Raw genomic sequence first — 12,530 nt, forward strand, 5'->3', positions numbered from 1 at the left:
AGCGGTGTAGATATGTACATCTTTATAGAAACGGCGGTGTAGATATTTCCATGTTTATACAGATGGCGGTGTAGATATTTCCATCTTTATACAGATGGCGCTGTAGGTATTTCCATGTTTATAGAGATGGCAGTGTAGATATTTCTATGTTTATAGAGATAGCGTTGTAGTTATTTCCATGTTAATAGGCATAGCGGTGTAGAAATTTCCATGTTTATAGAGATGGCGGTGTAGATATTTCCATGTTTACAGAGATAGAGGTGTAGATATTTCCTTGTTTATAGAGATAGCGGTGTAGATATTTCCATGTTTATACAGATGGCCGTGTAGATATTCCCATCTCTGTACAGATGGCGGTGTATATATATCCATGTTAATACAGATGGCAGTGTAGGTATTTCCATGTTTTTAGACATGGCGGTGTAGATATTTCCATGTTTATACAGATAGTGGTGTAGATATTTCCATGTTTATACAGCTAGCTGTGTGGATATCTCCTTCGTTATACTGATGGCGGTGTAGATATTTCCATGTTCTTACAGATGGCGGTGTAGATATTTCCATGTTTATACAGATGGCGGTGTAGATATTTCCATGTTTATACAGATAGCGGTGTAGATATTTCCATGTTTATACAGATAGTGGTGTAGATATTTCCATGTTTATACAGATAGCTGTGTGGATATTTACATCTTTATACAAATGGCGGTGTAGGTTTTTCCATGTTTATATAGATGGCAGTGTAGATATTTCCATCTTTATACAGATGGCGGTGTAGATATTTCCATGTTTATAGAGATGGCGGTGTAGATATTTCCATGTTTATAGAGATAACGGTGTAGTTATTTCCATGTTAATAGGCATAGCGGTGTAGATATTTCCATGTTTATAGAGACAGAGCTGTAGATATTTCCTTGTTTATACAGATAGCGGTGTAGATATTTCCATGTTTATAGTGATATCGGTGTAGACATTTCCACTTTTATACAGATAGTGGTGTAGATATTTAAAGGTTCATACAGCGGTGGTGTAGATATTTCCATCCTTATACAGATAGCAGTGTAGATATTTCCATGTTTGTACAGATGGCGGTGTAGATATTTCCATCTTTTTACAGATGGCGGTGTAGATATTTCCATGTTCATAGAGATGGCGGTGTAGATATTTCCATGTTTACAGAGATAGAGGTGTAGATATTTCCTTGTTTATAGAGATAGTGGTGTAGATAATTCCATGTTTATACAGATGGCCGTGTAGATTTTTCCATCTCTATACAGATGGTGGTGTACATATATCCATGTTCATACAGATGGCGGTGTAGGTATTTCCATGTTTTTAGTCATGGAGGTGTAGATATTTCCATGTTTATACAGATAGCGGTGTAGATATTTCCATGTTAATACAGTTAGCTGTGTAGATATTTCCATCGTTATACTGATGGCGGTGTGGATATTTCCATGTTCATACACATGGCGGTGTAGATACTTCCATGTTTATACAGATGACGATGTAGATATTTCCATGTTTATACAGAAGGCGGTGTAGATATTTCCATGTTTATAGAGATTGCGGTGTAGATATTTCCATGTTTATACAGATGGCGGTGTAGATATTTCCATGTTTATACAGATAGCTGTGTAGATATGTACATCTTTATACAAATGGCGGAGTAGATATTTCCATGTTTATACAGATGGCGGTGTAGATATTTCCATCTTTATACAGATGGCGGTGTAGGTATTTCCATGTTTATACAGATAGCGGTGTAGATATTTCCATGTTTATACAGATAGCTGTGTAGATATGTACATCTTTATACAAATGGCGGAGTAGATATTTCCATGTTTATACAGATGGCGGTGTAGATATTTCCATCTTGATACAGATGGCGGTGTAGGTATTTCCATGTTTATAGAGATGGCGGTGTAGATATTTCCATGTTTATAGAGATAGCGGTGTAGTTATTTCCATGTTAATAGGCATAGCGGTGTAGAAATTTCCATGTTTATAGAGATGGCGGTGTAGATATTTCCATGTTTATAGAGATAGCGGTGTAGTTATTTCCATGTAAATAGGCATGCCGGTGTAGATATTTCCATGATTATAGAGATAGAGGTGTAGATATTTCCTAGTTTATACAGATAGCGGTGTAGATATTTCCATGTTTATAGAGATAGCGGTGTAGACATTTCCACGTTTACACAGATAGCGGTGTAGATATATCCATGTTCATACAGATGGCGGTGTAGATATTTCCATCCTTATACAGATAGCGGTGTAGATATTTCCATGTTTATACAGATGGCGGGGTAGATATTTCCATGTTTATGGAGATGGCGGTGTAGGTATTTCCATGTTTATAGAGATAACGGTGTAGTTATTTCAACGTTAATGGGCATAGCGGTGTAGATATTTCCATGTTTATAGAGAGAGAGGTGTAGATATTTCCTTGTTTATACAGATAGCGGTGTAGATATTTCCATGTGTATAGAGATAGCGGTGTAGACATTTCCAAATTTATACAGACAGTGGTGTAGATATTTAAAGGTTCATACAGATGGTGGTGTAGATATTTCCATCCTTATACAGATAGCGGTGTAGGTATTTCCATATTTATGCAGATGGCGGTGTGGATATTTCCATCTTTATACAGATGGCGGTGTAGATATTTCCATGTTCATAGAGATGGCGGTGTAGATATTTCCATGTTTACAGTGATAGCTGTGTAGATATTTCCTTGTTTATAGAGATAGCGGTGTAGATATTTAGATGTTTATACAGATGGCGGTGGAGATATTTCCATCTCCATACAGATGGCGGTGTACATATTTCCATGTTCATACAGATGGCGGTGTAGATATTTCCATCTTTATACAGATGACGGTGTAGATATTTCCATGTTTATACAGAAGGTGGTGTAGATATTTCCATGTTTATAGAGATGGCGGTGTAGATATTTCCATGTATAGACAGATAGCGGTGTAGATATTTCCATGTTTATACAGATAGCTGTGTATATATTTACATCTTTATACAATTGGCGGTGTAGATATTTCCATGTTTATACAGATAGATCTGTAGATATTTCCATCTTTATACAGATGGTGGTGTAGATATTTCCATCGTTATACAGATAGCGCTGTAGATATTTCCATGTTTATACAGATGGCGGTGTAGATATTTCCATGTTTATACAGATGGCGGTGTAGATATTTAAACGTTTATAGAGATAACGGTGTAGATATTTCCATATTAATAGGCATAGCGGCGTAGATATTTCCATGTTTATAGAGACAGAGGTGTAGATATTTCCTTGTTTATACAGATAGCGGTGTAGATATTTCCATGTTTACAGAGATAGAGGTGTAGATATTTCCTTGTTTATAGAGATAGCGGTGTAGATATTTCCATGTTTATACAGATGGCCATGTAGATTTTTCCATCTCTATACAGATGGCGGTGTACATATATCCATGTTCATACAGATGCCGGTGTAGGTATTTCCATGTTTTTAGACATTGCGGTGTAGATATTCCCATGTTCATACAGATGGCGGTGTAGATATTTCCATGTTTATACAGATGACGGTGTAGATATTTCCATGTTTATACAGAATGCGGTGTAGATATTTCCATGTTTATAGAGATAGCGGTGTAGATATTTCCATCTTTATACAGATAGCTGAGTAGATATGTACATCTTTATAGAAACGGCGGTGTAGATATTTCCACGTTTATACAGATGGCGGTGTAGATATTTCCATCTTTATACAGATGGCGGTGTAGTTATTTCCATCTTTATACAGATGGCGGTGTAGGTATTTTCATGTTTATAGAGATGGCGGTGTAGATATTTCCATGTTTATAGAGATAGCGGTGTAGTTATTTACATGTTAATAGGCATAGCGGTGTAGATATTTCCATGTTTATAGAGATAGCGGTGTAGACATTGCCACGTTTATACAGATAGCGGTGTATATATTTCCATGTTTATAGAGATAGCTCTGTAGATATTTCCATCTTTATACAGATGGTGGTGTAGATATTTCCATCCTTATACAGATAGCGGTGTAGGTATTTCCATGTTTATACAGATGGCGGTGTAGATATTTCCACGTTTATAGAGATAACGGTGTAGTTATTTCCATATTAATAGGCATAGCAGTGTAGATATTTCCATGTTTATAGAGACAGAAGTGTAGATATTTCCTTCTTTATACAGATAGCGGTGTAGATATTTCCATGTTTGTAGAGATAGCGGTGTGGACATTTCCACGTTTATACAGATAGCGGTGTAGATATTTATAGGTTCATACAGACGGTGGTGTAGATATTTCCATCCTTATACAGATAGCGGTGTAGATATTTCCATTTTTGTACAGATGGCGGAGAAGATATTTCCTTCTTTATACAGATGGCGGAGCAGATATTTCCATGTTCATAGAGAAGGCGGTGTAGATATTTCCATGTTTACAGAGATAGAGGTGTAGATATTTCCTTGTTTATAGAGATAGCGGTGTAGATAATTCCATGATTATACAGATGGCGGTGTAGATATTTCCATCTCTATACAGATGGCGGTGTACATATATCCATGTTCATACAGATGGCGGTGTAGGTATTTCCATGTTTTTATTCATGGCGGTGTAGATATTTCCATGTTTATACAGATGGCGGTGTAGATATTTCCATGTATATACAGTTAGATGTGTAGATATTTCCATCGTTATACTGATGGCGGTGTAGATATTTCCATGTTTATACAGAAGGCGCTGTAGATATTTCCATCTTTATAGAGATTGCGGTGTAGATATTTCTATGTTTATACAGATAGCGGTGTAGATATTTCCATGTTTATACAGACAGCTGTGTAGATATTTCCATGTTTATAGAGATGGCGGTGTAGATATTTCCATGTTTATAGAGATAGCGGTGTAGTTATTTCCATGTAAATAGGCATAGCGGTGTAGATATTTCCATGTTTATACAGTTAGCTGTGTAGATATTTCCATTCTTATACTGATGGCGGTGTAGATATTCCCATGTTCATACAGATGGCGGTGTAGATATTTCCATGTTTATAGAGATAGCGGTGTAGGTATTTCCATGTTTATACAGATAGCTGTGTAGATATGTTCATCTTTATAGAAATGGCGGTGTAGGTATTTCCATGTTTATAGAGATGGCGGTGTAGATATTTCCATGTTTATAGAGATAGCGGAGTAGACATTGCAAAGTTTATACAGATAGTGGTGTAGATATTTCCATGTTGATAGAGATGGCGGTGTAGGTATTTCCATGTTTATACAGACAGCTCTGTAGATATTTCCATCTTTATGCAGATGGTGGTGTAGATATTTCAATCCTTATACAGATAGCGGTGTAGATATTTCCATGTTTATACAGATGGCGGTGTAGATATTTCCATATTTATAGAGAAGGCGGTGTAGATATTTCCACGTTTATAGAGATAACGGTGTAGTTATTTCCATATTAATAGGCATAGCAGTGTAGATATTTCCATGTTTATAGAGACAGAAGTGTAGATATTTCCTTGTTTATACAGATAGCGGTGTAGATATTTCCATGTTTATAGAGATAGCGGTGTAGACATTTCCACATTTATACAGATAGCGGTGTAGATAAAGGTTCATACAGATGGTGGTGTAGATATTTCCATACTTATACAGATAGCGGTGTGGATATTTCCATGTTTATACAGATGGCGGTGTAGATATTTCCATGTTTATAGAGATGGCGTTGTAGATATTTCCATGTTTATAGAGATAGCTGTGTAGATATTTACATCTTTATACAAATGGCGGTGTAGGTTTTTCCATGTTTATATAGATGGCTGTGTACATATTTCCATCTTTATACAGATGGCGGTGTAGGTATTTTCATGTTTATAGAGATGGCGGTGTAGATATTTCCCTGTTTATAGAGATAGCGGTGTAGTTATTTACATGATAATAGGCATAGCGGTGTAGATATTTCAATGCTTATAGAGATAGAGGTGTAGATATTTCCTTGTTTATACAGATGGCGGTGTACATATATCCATGTTCATACAGATGGCGGTGTAGGTATTTCCATGTTTTTATTCATGGCGGTGTAGATATTTCCATGTTTATACAGATGGCGGTGTAGATATTTCCATGTATATACAGTTAGATGTGTAGATATTTCCATCGTTATACTGATGGCGGTGTAGATATTTCCATGTTTATACAGAAGGCGCTGTAGATATTTCCATCTTTATAGAGATTGCGGTGTAGATATTTCTATGTTTATACAGATAGCGGTGTAGATATTTCCATGTTTATACAGACAGCTGTGTAGATATTTCCATGTTTATAGAGATGGCGGTGTAGATATTTCCATGTTTATAGAGATAGCGGTGTAGTTATTTCCATGTAAATAGGCATAGCGGTGTAGATATTTCCATGTTTATACAGTTAGCTGTGTAGATATTTCCATTCTTATACTGATGGCGGTGTAGATATTCCCATGTTCATACAGATGGCGGTGTAGATATTTCCATGTTTATAGAGATAGCGGTGTAGGTATTTCCATGTTCATACAGATAGCTGTGTAGATATGTACATCTTTATAGAAATGGCGGTGTAGGTATTTCCATGTTTATAGAGATGGCGGTGTAGATATTTCCATGTTTATAGAGATAGCGGAGTAGACATTGCAAAGTTTATACAGATAGTGGTGTAGATATTTCCATGTTGATAGAGATGGCGGTGTAGGTATTTCCATGTTTATACAGACAGCTCTGTAGATATTTCCATCTTTATGCAGATGGTGGTGTAGATATTTCAATCCTTATACAGATAGCGGTGTAGATATTTCCATGTTTATACAGATGGCGGTGTAGATATTTCCATATTTATAGAGATGGCGGTGTAGATATTTCCACGTTTATAGAGATAACGGTGTAGTTATTTCCATATTAATAGGCATAGCAGTGTAGATATTTCCATGTTTATAGAGACAGAAGTGTAGATATTTCCTTGTTTATACAGATAGCGGTGTAGATATTTCCATGTTTATAGAGATAGCGGTGTAGACATTTCCACATTTATACAGATAGCGGTGTAGATAAAGGTTCATACAGATGGTGGTGTAGATATTTCCATACTTATACAGATAGCGGTGTGGATATTTCCATGTTTATACAGATGGCGGTGTAGATATTTCCATGTTTATAGAGATGGCGTTGTAGATGTTTCCATGTTTATAGAGATAGCTGTGTAGATATTTACATCTTTATACAAATGGCGGTGTAGGTTTTTCCATGTTTATATAGATGGCTGTGTACATATTTCCATCTTTATACAGATGGCGGTGTAGGTATTTTCATGTTTATAGAGATGGCGGTGTAGATATTTCCCTGTTTATAGAGATAGCGGTGTAGTTATTTACATGATAATAGGCATAGCGGTGTAGATATTTCAATGCTTATAGAGATAGAGGTGTAGATATTTCCTTGTTTATACAGATAGCGGTGTAGATATTTCCATGTTTATAGAGATAGCGGTGTAGACATTGCGACGTTTATACAGATAGCGGTGTATATATTTCCATGTTTATAGAGATAGCTCTGTAGATATTTCCATCTTTATACAGATGGTGGTGTAGATATTTCCATCCTTATACAGATAGCGGTGTAGGTATTTCCATGTTTATACAGATGGCGGTGTAGATATTTCCACGTTTATAGAGATAACGGTGTAGTTATTTCCATATTAATAGGCATAGCGGTGTAGATATTTCCATGTTTATAGAGACAGAAGTGTAGATATTTCCTTCTTTATACAGATAGCGGTGTAGATATTTCCATGTTTATAGAGATAGCGGTGTAGACATTTCCAAATTTATACAGATAGCGGTGTAGATATTTCCATGTTTATAAAGATGGCGGTGTAGATATTTCCATCTTTATAGAGGTGGCGGTGTAGATATTTCCAAGTTTATGGAGATAACTGTGTAGTTATTTCCATTTAATAGGCATAGCAGTGTAGATATTTCCATGTTTATAGAGACAGAAGTGTAGATATGTCCTTGTTTATACAGATAGCGTTGTAGATATTTCCATGTTTATAGAGATAGCGGTGTAGACATTTCCACATTTAAACAGATAGTGGTGTAGATATTTAAAGGTTCATACAGATGGTGGTGTAGATATTTCCATACTTATACAGATAGCGGTGTAGATATTTCCATGTTTGTACAGATGGCGGAGTAGATATTTTCTTCTTTACACAGATGGCGGTGCAGATATTTCCATGTTCATAGAGAAGGCGGTGTAGATATTTCCATGTTTACAGAGATAGATGTGTAGATATTTCATTGTTTATAGAGATAGCGGTGTAGATATTTCCATGATTATACAGACGGCGGTGTAGATATTTCCATCTCTATACAGATGGCGGTGTACATATATGCATGTTCATACAGATGGCTGTGTAGGTATTTCCATGTTTTTAGTCATGGCAGTGTAGTTATTTCCATGTTTATACAGATAGCGGTGTAGATATTTCCATGTTTATACAGTTAGCTGTGTAGATATTTCCATCGTTATACTGATGGCGGTGTAGATATTTCCATGTTCATACAGATGGTGGTGTAGACATTTCCATGTTTATACAGATGACGGTGTAGATATTTCCATGTTTATACAGAAGGCGGTGTAGATATTTCCATGTTTATAGAGATAGCGGTGAAGATATTTCCATGTTTATACAGATAGCTGTGTAGATATTTACATCTTAATACAAATGGTGGTGTAGGTTTTTCCATGTTTATACAGATGGCGGTGTAGATATTTCCATCTTTATACAGATGGCGGTGTAGGTATTTCCATTTTTATAGAGATGGCGGTGTAGATATTTCCATGTTTATAGAGATAGCGGTGTAGTTATTTACATGTTAATAGTCATAGCGGTGTAGATATTTCCAGGTTTACAGAGATAGAGGTGTAGATATTTCCATGTTTATAGAGATAACGGTGTAGTTATTTACATGTTAATAGGCATAGCGGTGTAGATATTTCCATGTTTATAGAGACAGAGCTGTAGATATTTCTTTGTTTATACAGATAGCGGTGTAGATATTTCCATGTTTATAGAGATATCGGTGTAGACATTTCCATTTTATACAGATTGTGGTGTAGATATTTAAAGGTTCATACAGATGGTGTTGTAGATATTTCCATCCTTATACAGATAGCAGTGTAGATATTTCCATGCTTGTACAGATGGCGTTGTGGATATTTCCATCTTTTTACAGATGGCGGTCTAGATATTTCCTTGTTTATAGAGATAGCGGTGTAGATATTTCCATGTTTATACAGATTGCGGTGTAGATATTTCCATGTTTATACAGTTAACTGTGTAGATATTTCCATCATTATACAGATGGCGGTGTAGATATTTCCACGTTCATACAGATGGCGGTGTAGATATTTCCATGTTTATACAGAAGGCGGTGTAGATATTTCCATGTTTATAGAGATGGGTGTGTAGATATTTCCATGTTTAGACAGATAGCGGTGTAGATATTTCCATGTTTATACAGATAGCTGTGTATATATTTACATCTTTATACAAATGGCGGTGTAGATATTTCCATGTTTATACAGATGGCGGTGTAGATATTTCCATCTTTATACAGATGGCAGTGTAGGTATTTCCATGTATATAGAGACGTCGGTGTAGATATTTCCATGTTTATAGAGATAGCCGTGAAGTTATTTCCATGTTAATAGGCAAAGCGGTGTAGATATTTCCATGTTTATAGAGATAGAGGTGTAGATATTTCCTTGTTTATACAGATAGCGGTGTAGATATTTCCGTGTTTATACAGATAGCGGTATAGACATTGCCACGTTTATACTGATAGCGGTGCAGATATTTCCATGTTTATAGAGATGGCGGTGTAGACATTTCCATGTTTATACAGATAGCTGTGTAGATATTTCCATCTTTATACAGATGGTTGTGTAGATATTTCCATCCTTATACAGATAGCGGTGTAGATATTTCCATGTTTATACAGATGGCGGTGTAGATATTTCCATGTTTATAGAGATGGCGGTGTAGATATTTCCATGTTTATAGAGATAACGGTGTAGTTATTTCCATGTTAATAGGCATCGCGGTGTAGATATTTCCATGTTTATAGAGACAGAGCTGTAGATATTTCCTTGTTTATACAGATAGCGGTGTAGATATTTCCATGTTTATACAGATAGCGGTGTAGATATTTCCATGTTTATACAGTTAGCTGTGTAGATATTTCCATCGTTATACTGATGGCGGTGTAGATATTTCCTTGTTCGTACAGATAGCGGTGTAGATATTTCCATGTTCATACAGATGCCGGTGTAGGTATTTCCATGATTTTAGACATTGCGGTGTAGATATTTCCATGTTTATACAGATAGCGGTGTAGATATTTCCATGTTTATACAGTTAGCTGTGTAGATATTTCCATTGTTATACTGATGGCGGTGTAGATATTCCCATGTTCATATAGATGGCGGTGTAGATATTTCCATGTTTATACAGATGACGGTGTAGATATTTCCATGTTTATACAGAAGGCAGTGTAGATATTTCCATGTTTATAGACATAGCGGTGTAGATATTTCCATGTTTATACAGATAGCTGTGTAGATATGTACATCTTTAAAGAAATGGCGGTGTAGATATTTCCATGTTTATACAGATGGCGGTGTAGATATTTCCATATTTATAGAGGTGGCGGTGTAGATATTTCCACGTTTATAGAGATAACGGTGTAGTTATTTCCATATTAATAGGCATAGCAGTGTAGATATTTCCAAGTTTATAGAGACAGAAGTGTAGATATTTCCTTGTTTATACAGATAGCGGTGTAGATATTTCCATGTTTATAGAGATAGCGGTATAGACATTTCCACATTTATACAGATAGCGGTTTAGATATTTAAAGGTTCATACAGATGGTGGTGTAGATATTTCCATACTTATACAGATAGCGGTGTAGATATTTCCATGTTTATAGAGATGGCGGAGTAGATATTTCCATGTTTATACAGATAGCTCTGTAGATATTTCCATCTTTATACAGATGGTGGTGTAGATATTTCCATCCTTATACAGATAGCGCTGTAGATATTTCCATGTTTATACAGATGGCGGTGTAGATATTTCCATGTTTATAGAGATGGCGGTGTGGATATTTCCACGTTTATAGAGATAACGGTGTAGTTATTTCCATATTATTAGGCATAGCGGCGTAGATATTTCCATGTTTATAGAGACAGAGGTGTAGATATTTCCTTGTTTATACAGATAGTGGTGTAGATATTTCCATGTTTATACAGTTAGCTGTGTAGATATTTCCATCGTTATACAGATGGCGGTGTAGATATTTCCATGTTCATACAGATGGCGGTGTAGATATTTCCATGTTTATAGAGATGACGGTGTAGATATTTCCATGTTTATGCAGAAGGCGGTGTAGATATTTCCATGTTTATAGAGATGGCAGTGTAGATATTTCCATGTTTATACAGATAGCGGTGTAGATATTTCCATGTTTATACAGATAGCTGTGTAGATATTTACATCGTTATACAAATGGCGGTGTAGGTTTTTCCATGTTTATATAGATGGCAGTGTAGATATTTCCATCTTTGTACAGATGTCAGTGTAGGTATTTCCATGTTTACAGAGATGGCGGTGCTGATATTTCCATGTTTATAGAGATAGCGGTGTAGATATTTCCCTGTTTATAGAGATATCGGTGTAGTTATTTCCATGTTAATAGGCATAGCGGTGTAGATATTTCCATGTTTATAGAGACAGAGCTGTAGATATTTCCTTGTTTATACAGATAGCGGTGTAGATATTTCCATGTTTATAGAGATATCGGTGTAGACATTTCCACTTTTATACAGATAGAGGTGTAGATATTTAAAGGTTCATACAGACGGTGGTGTAGATATTTCCATCCTCATACAGATAGCAGTGTGGATATTTCCATGTTTGTACAGATGGCGGTGTAGATATTTCCATCTTTTTACGGATGGCGGCGTAGATAATTCCATGTTCATAGAGATGGCGGTGTAGATATTTCCATGTTTACAGAGATAGAGGTGTAGATATTTCCGTGTTTATAGAGATAGCGGTGTAGATATTTCCATGTTTATACAGATGGCCGTGTAGATTTTTCCATCTCTATACAGATGGCGTTGTACATATATCCATGTTCATACAGATGGCGGTGTAGGTATTTCCATGTTTTTAGACATGGAGGTGTAGATATTTCCATGTTTATATAGATAGCGGTGTAGATATTTCCATGTTTATACAGTAAGCTGTGTAGATATTTCCATCGTTATACTGATGGCGTTGTAGATATTTCCATGTTCATACAGATGGCGGTGTAGATATTTCCAAGTTTATACAGATGACGGTGTAGATATTTCCATGTTTATGCAGAAGGCGGTGTAGATATTTCCATGTTTATAGA

The sequence above is a fragment of the Gorilla gorilla genome, chromosome 18 (genome assembly GCF_029281585.2).
Source record: "Gorilla gorilla gorilla isolate KB3781 chromosome 18, NHGRI_mGorGor1-v2.1_pri, whole genome shotgun sequence".
In the NCBI taxonomy this organism is placed as follows: domain Eukaryota; kingdom Metazoa; phylum Chordata; class Mammalia; order Primates; family Hominidae; genus Gorilla; species Gorilla gorilla.